At 39.0% G+C, this 9975-nt stretch overlaps 1 pseudogene; it reads left to right on the forward strand.

Annotated features, from left to right (window-relative positions):
• Positions 1 to 8335: 8335 nt before the first annotated feature.
• On the forward strand, positions 8336 to 9192 carry LOC101434619 (survival motor neuron protein-like; annotated as a pseudogene).
• Positions 9193 to 9975: the final 783 nt, after the last annotated feature.

Raw genomic sequence — 9975 nt, forward strand, 5'->3', positions numbered from 1 at the left:
TGTTTTTCTAATTCCTTCAAATGTGCAGTTAGTTCTTCAATTTTTGCTCTTTCTTCTTTTTTGATATATGAATTTATGGCTATAAACTTCCCTCTCAGTACTGCTTTTGCTGCATCCCATAAATTTTGGTATGTTGTGTTATCATTATCATTTGTTTCAAGGTAGTCATTGATTTCTTTTGAGATTTCCTCTTTGACCCACTGTTTTCCTAAGAGTGTGCTGTTTAATTTCCAAATCGTGGTGTGAAATCTGGGCTTCTGTCCCTTGCAAATCTCCAGCTTGACTCCACTGTGGTCAGAGATAATGTTTTGTATGATTTCAATCTTTCTGAATTCGTTCAGCCTTTCTTTGTGGCCTAGCATATGATCTATCTTGGAGAATGATCCATGTGCACTTGAGAAAAATGTATATCCTGCTGTGTTTGGGTGTAGCGATCTATATATGTCTATTAGATCGAGCTCCTCTAATATACTATTCAGATGTTTTGTTTCTTTGGTGATTCTCTTTTGAGATGTTCTGTCCAGAGTTGATAGTGGTGTATTAAAATCCCCCACTATAATTGTAGATGTATCTATTCTTTCACTTAGTTTTTCCAGCGTTTGCCTGACGTATTTAGAGGCACCCTTGTTAGGGGCATAGATATTTATGATTGTTCGATCTTCTTGACAGATTTTCCCTTGGAGTAAAATGTAGTATCCTTCTTTGTCTCTCAAAATTGTTTCACATTTAAAGTCTATTTTGTCTGATATTAATATAGCTACTCTTGCCTTTTTTTGGTTATTGTTAGCTTGTATGATTGTTTTCCAGCCTTTCACTTTCAATCTCCATGCGTCTCTGGGTCTAAGATGTGTCTCTTGTAGACAGCATATGGATGGGTCATATTTCCTTATCCAATGTCCCAGTCTGAATCTTTTGATAGGTGAGTTTAATCCATTGACATTCAGTGTTATTACTATCAAGGAATTATTTGTGTTAGCCATACTTTGATTGGATTTGTGTTTGTCATATTTTGTTTGTATTTTTTTTTTTTGTCTTTTTTGTTGTTGTTGTTGGTCTTATACTCTCCTCCAACTTTGCCGTTCCTGTTTTTTCCTTTCTTCTTGCAGCACTCCCTTTAGAATTTCTTGAAGGGGAGGTTTCTTGTTGGTATACTCTTTCAGTTTCTGTTTGTCTGCGAATATTTTGAACTCTCCATCATATTTGAATGCTAGTTTAGCTGGATAAAGTATTCTTGGTTGGAAATTTCTTTCCTTTAGTACCTTGACTATATCATACCACTGTCTTCTTGCCTCCATGGTTTCAGAAGAGAAATCAGCACTTAATCTAATTGAGCTTCCCTTGTATGTGATGGTTTTCTTTTCTCTTGCTGCTTTTAGGATTTTCTCTTTGTCTTGAGCATTGGATAATTTGACAAGTATATGTCTTGGGGTGGGCCTGTTGGGGTTTATGACTTGTGGAGTGCGCTGTGCTTCTTGGATATGTACATCTGTCTCTTTCAGTATATTTGGGAAGTTTTCAGCCATTATTTCCTGCAACACTCTTTCTGACCCCTTTCCCTTCTCTTCACCTTCTGGAATGCCTATAATACGTATGTTTGAGCGTTTTGCATTGTCATTCAGGTCCCTAAATCCTAATTGGATTTTTTCTATCTTCTTATTGACCCCTTCTACTATCTGTTTGATTTCTGATGTACTGTCTTCCACATCACTAATTCTCTGCTCTGTCTCTTCTAGTCTGCTGATATTTGCTGCAAGTGTATTTTTGATTTCTTGAACTGTGGTGTTCATTCCCATCATATCTGTTATGTTTTTGCGTATGTCTGCAATTTCCCCTCCAAGTGATATCTTCATGTTGTTAACCTCTTTCATTACTGCATCAAATTTGTCGGTGATAAATGTTCTAAGATCTTTCATTGCTTGTGCCAAGTTTTGCTCCCCTTCATGATTATTGGTTTGTTGATTGGATTCAGCCATGTTTTCCTGATTATTGGTTTGGTTTGTAGATTTTTGTTGCTTTCTGGTCATCTCTTTATTTTGACGAATTTAATCAGTTCCTTAGCTTCTTTGTCTGCTCTTGGAGGTTAATTAGTTGTTATTTTTGCATAGGTGTTATATCTTCTCTTTGTCAGATTTTTCTTCTTATTCTAGTTACTTGTTGTTGGTTAAGTTCACTTTAGAGGAAAGTATTAGTGTTGGGGAAAGGCAATTGTGTAAGCAAGGGAAAAGTGTAAAGTTGTATTGGTGATGTATGTTAACAAAGCAAGAATATGAGATCTGGAAGGATGGAGGTTAGATTCATGTAGATTGTATAGAGTTATAGCTGTAGGTAGAGTACCTTTTATGAAGTAGATGACTGAATTTGGGAGGAATATGGTATGAACTACAAAGCTATTGTTTTCATGAGAGAGGGAGAAAGAAAGGAGAGGTAATAGTTTCAAGAGTGGATAATAGACAGAAAACAGAACAAAGGTATTAGAAATTAAGAGTTAGACACTTTGTGGATCAAAGAACGGGAGGTTGGGGGTGGAATATAGGAGAGACAGTAGATGATAGTGGATATCAAGATGCAGGGGAAGGGGGATAGTGTAGGTAGCCTAAATCAGTTCACACAGAAATGAGGCAGTGGAGGATCGGAAAACCCAGCAAATGTGAGGTGTTCCCTGTAGCACCTATTGTATACTTGAATTAAAATAAAAATAAGTGGAAGATGAGGGACAAGAGGGAAAGAGAAAACCGAAAAAAAAAAAAACTAATTATAATAAAGAAAAAAGAAAGACAAGAAGAAAGGAAGAAAGAAAAAGAGGATGGGCAAACGGTGGGGAACGGATAGGGAGAAGAGAGATACAGGTATACACGTGTCACAATTGCAACACTATCTAAAACAACAACTTCCCCCCGCTTTGCCCTAAAACCCCCCGTCTGTCTGCCCAAATGGGTCTGCAAGCACCTCCCTTCCCACAAACCCCCAATAGGCCGCCCAGGGCCCACGAACTCCCCAGTACTGCAGATGCTCCAAAAATAAAATAAAATAAAATAAAATAAAGTAAAATAAATTAAAAAAAAAAAAAAAAAAAAAAAAAGAACAGAAACCCCTCCGCAGGCCCGGCTCCGCCCGCCGGAGGCTTGGACCGGCTCTGCCCGGCTCCTTACGCCGCCTCGGCCTGGCCTGGCTCCGCCCGGCTCCGCTCGCTACAGGGGCCCAGCCGGCTCCCACGTCCACCTCCGGCCACCGTGGCCTGGACCGGCCCCGCCCGACTCCGTACCCGCCGCGGCCTGACCCGGCTCCGCCTGGCTCCGCTCGCTACAGCGGCCCGGCCCAGCTCCGGCGTCTGCCTCTCGCCACCGCGGCCTGCACCGCGACAAATATTCTTTATCTGGCAAAAATGTCCTTCAAAATTGAGGGAGAGTTTCAAATATTCACAGATAAACAGAAACTTAGAGAGTTTGTCAACAAAAGATCTGCCCTACAAGAATTCCTAAAGAGAGCTTTGCAAGTTGAAAGGAAAAGACAGGAGAGAGTGGCTTGGAAAGGGGTAAAGAAACGAAGATCTTCAATAAGGGCAACTAAAAGGGTAAGTGCAAAACCTAATAGCACTGCATCCTCAATATACTATTCTACTCTTTAATTCTTGTAAGAAAATGTGTATGCTACTGAAGCTATGGTGGTATCTTCTCAAATTAATAGGTGATAGATCTAGTTTATAGTTTATAGATTATAGATCTCTAGTTTATAATGTATAATATAAACCCCAGGGTAACCACAAAGAAAGTATTTTAAAAATATACAGAAACAGAAATGAGAAAGGGATCAGTCAGATACATCCCAAAATATCAACTATGGAAAAGGAGGTTGCAGTATAGGAAAAGAAAGACAAAAAAAGGATATGACACATAGAAACCAAAGGACAAGATGGCTAAAGTAAGTACTGACTTTACAGTAATAATACCTAACATTAATGGATTAAACTGCCCAATCAAACAACACTGATGGACATAATGGGTAAAAAAAAGCATGATTCAACTATGTGCTGTTTACAAGACACTAACCTGAGTCCCAAAGTTTCAAATAGGTTGAAAGTGAAGTAACGGGGAAAATATTCCATGCAAATACCAAAAAAGAGCTGAGCTAGCTATGCTAATATCAGACAAAATAAACTTTAAATCAAAAGAAACAAAGAAGGCCATTATATATTAATGAAAGAGATAATGCACCAAGAAGAAATAACAGTCATAACTATTTATGCATCTTATCCTGATGCCTCAAAATACATGAGTCAAACACTGGCAAGACTGAAGGGAGAAATAGGGACCTCTACAACAATAGTTGGCGATGTCAGTACAACACCCTCATCAATAGGCAGAATATCTAGACCAAAGATAAATAAGGAAACAGAGAACTTGAATAATAGGATAAATGCACTAGACCTAACAGACATATACAGAACCCACATCCCAAAATAGCAGGATAAACATTCTTCTGAGGTGCACATGGATCATTCTCCAATAGAGACCATATGTTGAGTCACAAAACAAGCCTCAATAAATTTTAAAAGATTGAAATTATACAAAGCATCTTCTTTGACCTTAATGAAATGAAGCTGGAAATCAATAACAGGTGGAGAATAAAAAAATCCACAAATATATGTAAGTTAAATAACACGCTCTTAATAAGAACAAGGCCTAGAGTAGCATTGTGCCTGGGGGTTTCCTCCTGACAGCCTTCATGTTATTCAAATGTGGCCACTCTCACAGCCAAACTCAGCGTGTAGATGCGATGCATTCCCCCCAGCGTGGGACACGACACCCGGGGATGAGCCTCCCTGGCACCGAGGGATCACTACCACATACCAGCTGAAGAAGCAACTAGAAAATGACCTTGAATTAAAGATTCAATGCGGAACAGCAGAATATACCTGTCTACATATAATAACATGACTTCGGGAAGCTGTTTGACCTAATGTAAGGGGGAAATGGAAAGGAGAAATGAGATTATAAGGCTGTGAGTCTCTAAAAAAGAGTCTGGAGGTTGTCAAAAGGAATACCCCTATGTACAACTGAACAGAGTCTAAGAGACAGATAAGGTAGATACAACCCCAGGTATTGGTTCTTTTGAGGGATAAAGAGACCCACGGGTTCTATGGTCATGGCAGAAGGGGTTCACTGCCATGACAGATGGCCCTTCTTTGGAGCTGGTGTTTCTGCGTGATGGAATTGGACTCAGAGGGGATCTCTTTTCACAAGACTTGCATGCTACTTTATTGGAATTGTAGTTGGTGCTGGGTTTAAGATATATGTAGGGGATTTGAATCTCTGGACTGATAATATGACACCCAGGCCCAGAGCCTCAACAGACTTCAGCTCCTACACTTTGATTTATTGGACTTACTCCACTCAGCTAACATGGAGTTGAAGAAGGTCAACCACCACAACATGGAGCCTAGAGTGTCTACAACTGGAAGCGGGAGGAGTGCATCCAGTACCCATGTGGAATCTAAGCCCTCACTTGACATAGGTGTGCAATGGACACAACCAATCCAATGTCCACAGAGAAAATGTGGAATGGGTGTGGGAAGGGTAGCCATGGTGGCTGCTGGGTGTGGGGAACGGGAGGAAGAGATGAGATGTGGAGGCGTTTTTGGGACGTGGAGTTGTCCTGGATAGTGCTTCACGGACAATTACAGGACATTGTAGATCCCCCCAGGGCCCACTGGATGGAACATGAGAGAGTCTGGGCTATGATGTGGACCATTGACTATGGGGTGCAGTGATGCTCAGAGATGAACTTACCAGGTGCAATGGATGTGTCATGATGATGGGAGAGAGTGTTGCTGTGGGGGGGAGTGGGGGGCGGGGGCGGTGGGGTTGAATGGGACCTCATATTTTTTTTTAATGTAATTTAAAAAAAATAAATAAATAAATAATTTTAAAAAAATAACACGCTCTTAAACAATCAGTGGCTTAAAGAAAAAAATTGCAAGGGAAATCAGTAAATATCTTGAGATGAATAAAAATGAGAACATAACATATCAAAACTTATGAGATAGTGAAGGCAGTGCTGAGAGGAAATTTATAGCCCTAAATGCTTACATAAAGAAAAGAAGAAAGAGCTAAAATCACCCAAAGGAATTAGAAAAAGAACAGCAAACTAATCCCAAAGCAAGCAAATGGAAAGAAATAACAAAGATTAGAATAGAAATAAATGAAATTGAGATGGAAAAATAGCAGAATTAACAAAATTAAAAGTGTATTTTTTGAAAAGATCAATAAAACAGACAAACCCTTAGTTAGACTGACTAAGAAAAAGAGAGAGAAGATGCAAATAAACAAAACCAGAACTGGGAAGAGAAACATTATTTCTGATCATACAGGAAAAAAGAGGGAAGCAGACTTGGCCCAGTGGTTAGGGCATTAGTCTACCACATGGGAGGTCCGTGGTTCAAACCCCGGGCCTCCTTGACCCGTGTGCAGCTGGCCCATGCACAGTGCTGATGCGTGCAAGGAGTGCCCTGCCACGCAGGGTTGTCCCTGCGTAGGGGAGCCTCATGTGCAAGGAGTGCACCCCGTAAGGAGAGTCGCCCAGCGCGAAAGAAAGTGCAGCCTGCCCAGGAATAGCGCCGCACACGTGGAGAGCTGACACAACAAGATGACGCAACAAAAAGAGACACAGATTCCCATGCCACTGACAACAACAGAAACGAACCAAGAAGACACAGCAAATAGACACAGGGAACAGACAACTGGGGGGGGAGGGAGAAGGTGAGAGAAATAAATGAATAAATAAATCTTTAAAAAAATAGAATGTTTAAAAGAAAAAAAGAAGAATCATAAGAATATACAATGAATAACTGTATGCCAACAAATTACACAACTAGATGAAATGGACAAATTCCTAGAAATATACAATGATGTACACTGACTCTAGAAGAAATAAGACATCTCAATAAACCAATTATAAGTAAAGAGATTGAATCAGTCATCAAAATCATCCCAACAAAGATGGCTTCACAGATGAATTCTACCAACCATTCCAAGAATTACTATCAATCCTGCTCAGACAGGAGGGAATACTGTTTAACTCATTCTTGGAGGGCAACAAACATTTCCTTAACACCAAAACTAGATAAAGATATTACAAGAAAAGAAAATTACAGACCAATTTCTCTTATGGCAATAGATGTAAAAATCCTCAACAAAATACTTACAAATAGAATCCAACAAAATATTAAAAGAATTATATACCATGATAAAGTGAGTTTTATACCAGATATGCAAGGTGGCACAATATAAGAAAATCAATTAATGTAACATACTGCAGTATCAAAATGAAAGGAATAAAAGCACATGATCATCTCAATTAATGCAGAAAATGCATATTACAAATTCCAGCATCCTTTCTTGATAAAAACACTTTAAAAACTAGGAATAGGAGGAAACTTCCTCAACATAAAAAGTGTGTGTGAAAAACCTACAGCTAACATCATACTCAATGGTGAAAGACTGAAAGCTTTCCCTCTAAGATCAGGAGCAGGACAAGGATGACCACTGTCACCACTGCTACTTAACATTGTGCTTAAAATTCTAGCCATAGCAGTTAGGCAATAAAAAGAAATAAAAGACATCCAAATTGGAAAGGAAGAAGTAAAACTTTCACTATGTGTAGTGACATGAGCCTATATACAGAAAGTCCCAAGAAACTACAACAAATCTACTTGAGCTGATAAATGAATTCAGCAAAGTGATTGGGTAAAAGATCAACATGCAAAAATCAGTAGTGTTTCTATACATTAGTAATGAGCATCTGAGGAGGAAATCAAGAGAAAATTTCATTTACAATAGCAACTGAAAGAATCAAATATCTAGTAATAAATTTAACCAAGAATGTAAAGGACTTGTACACAGAAAACTACAAAACATTGCTAAAAGAAATCAAAGAAAATCTAAATAAATGGAAGGACATTCTGTGTTCATGGATTAGAGACTAAATATTATTAAGAATGGGTGTAGCTTAGTGATTGAGCCCCTGCTTCCCATTTATGAGGTCCCGGGTTCAACCCCTGGCCCTGGTACCTCGTAAATAATATATAGATATCAATTCTACCCAAAATGATTTAGATTCAATGCAATCCCAATCAAAATTCCAGCAGCCTACTTGGCAGAAATATAAAAAACCAATTACTAAATTTATTTGGAAGAGCAAGGGGCCCTGAATAACCAAAAATGTCCTGAAAAAGAACAAATTTGGAAGACTCACTCTTCATGACATTAAAGCTAATTACAAAGCTACAGTGGTCAAAAGAGCATGGTACTCACACCGCGGATCCCACAATAGGCTACTGATGGTGATGGATGGTCGCGGTGGCAGCATTCCTGAGCAGAAGGAGTCAGTGCTGTTCCTGCGTGACACGTGGCAGAGTGATGACTCCAACATTTAGGATGATGCAGCTTTGATAAAAGCCCATGATAAAGCTGTGGCTTCATTTATGCATGCTCTGAAGAACGGTGACATTTCTGAAGTTTCAGACAGATCAAAAGACACACTTCAAAGAAAGTCTGTTAGGAAGAATAAAAGCCAAAAAAAAAAAAAAAAAAAAAGACTATCGCAACTCCATTGAAACAGCGGAAAGTTGGTAACATTTGTTCTGCCGTTTGGTCAGAAGACAGCTGCACTCACTCAGCTGCCATTGCTTTCATTGATTTTAAGAGTGGTAACTGTGCTGTGGTTTACACTGGGAATGGCAATAGAGAAAAGCAAAATCTGTCTGATTTACTTTTCCCAACCTTAGAAGGAGTCAACAATGTAGAACAGAATGCTTATGAGAATGAAAATGAGGTAATTTCAACAGATGAAAGTGAGAACTCCTCCAAGTCTCCTGGAAATAAACCAAACAACATAAAGTCAAAAGCTACTCCATGGACCTCTTTTCTGCCTCCGTCAGTCCCTATGCCAGGATCAGGACTGGGACCAGCAAAGTCAGGCCTAAACTTCAATGCCCCCCCCCCACTCCCCTTTCCGTCATGCTGGCTGCTTCCACTTCCTTCCGGACCACCAATACTTCCCACTCCCCCTTCCTCTCCCATACGTCCAGATTCTTTTGAAGACACTGATGCTTTGGGAAGCATGTTAATCTCTTGGTACATGAGCGGCTATCATACTGGCTATTATCTGGGTTTCAAACGAAACAATCAGGAGTAAGTCTGTTATCACCACACAAGTACATCTCACTTTTGCACATATTTTGTGGTTTTCAGAAAACGAATGTTTACAATTGAAATGTTAATGGTAATAACAATATTCAAAACATTTTGATGCCAACACTATTGGGTAAAAACTTGCTCCCCACCCCCACTAGATTTTCATCATGGTGCTAAAGCATCATCTCACCACATATATGCTGACCGGTTGTGTGGCAAAAACATATCTTTACAAAAAGAGATTCCTAGAATCAGTGATGAAACTTTGCTCCACTTTTAGTCAGAACAAACATATGCTTTCTAATTTGTGATGCAATCTGAAATACACTGTATTACGTATGAAGTGCTCTGGACCAAAAAGGCTAAGCAGAATTTAATCAAGTAATATTAATGGGATTATGTATTAATCTCATTACAAGGGATAAAGGAACAAGTTAAGTGACACCACAAAAGAAACAATAAGACAGCTAGAAAGTGGAGTTTTATAGAAAATACCTGACCTCATTCCTTTGAAAAATCAATGTCACAAAAGAAAAAAAGGAGACAGAATAGGTATTGCTCTAAATTAAAAGAGACTTAAAAGACATAACTGCTAAATGCAATATGGCACTCTGGATTGGACCCAGGTTTGAAGAACCATCTATAAATGATGGGGGACACTGAAGAAATTTGAAAGTGGACTGAATTTTAAATTAGGTAATTATTGCTAATTTTATGAGCTGTGATGAAAGTATTGAAGTTTATAGGAAATATCTTTTTTTAAAAAACAATTGCATGCTGATAG

The sequence above is a fragment of the Dasypus novemcinctus genome, chromosome 4 (genome assembly GCF_030445035.2).
Source record: "Dasypus novemcinctus isolate mDasNov1 chromosome 4, mDasNov1.1.hap2, whole genome shotgun sequence".
NCBI lineage: Eukaryota > Metazoa > Chordata > Mammalia > Cingulata > Dasypodidae > Dasypus > Dasypus novemcinctus.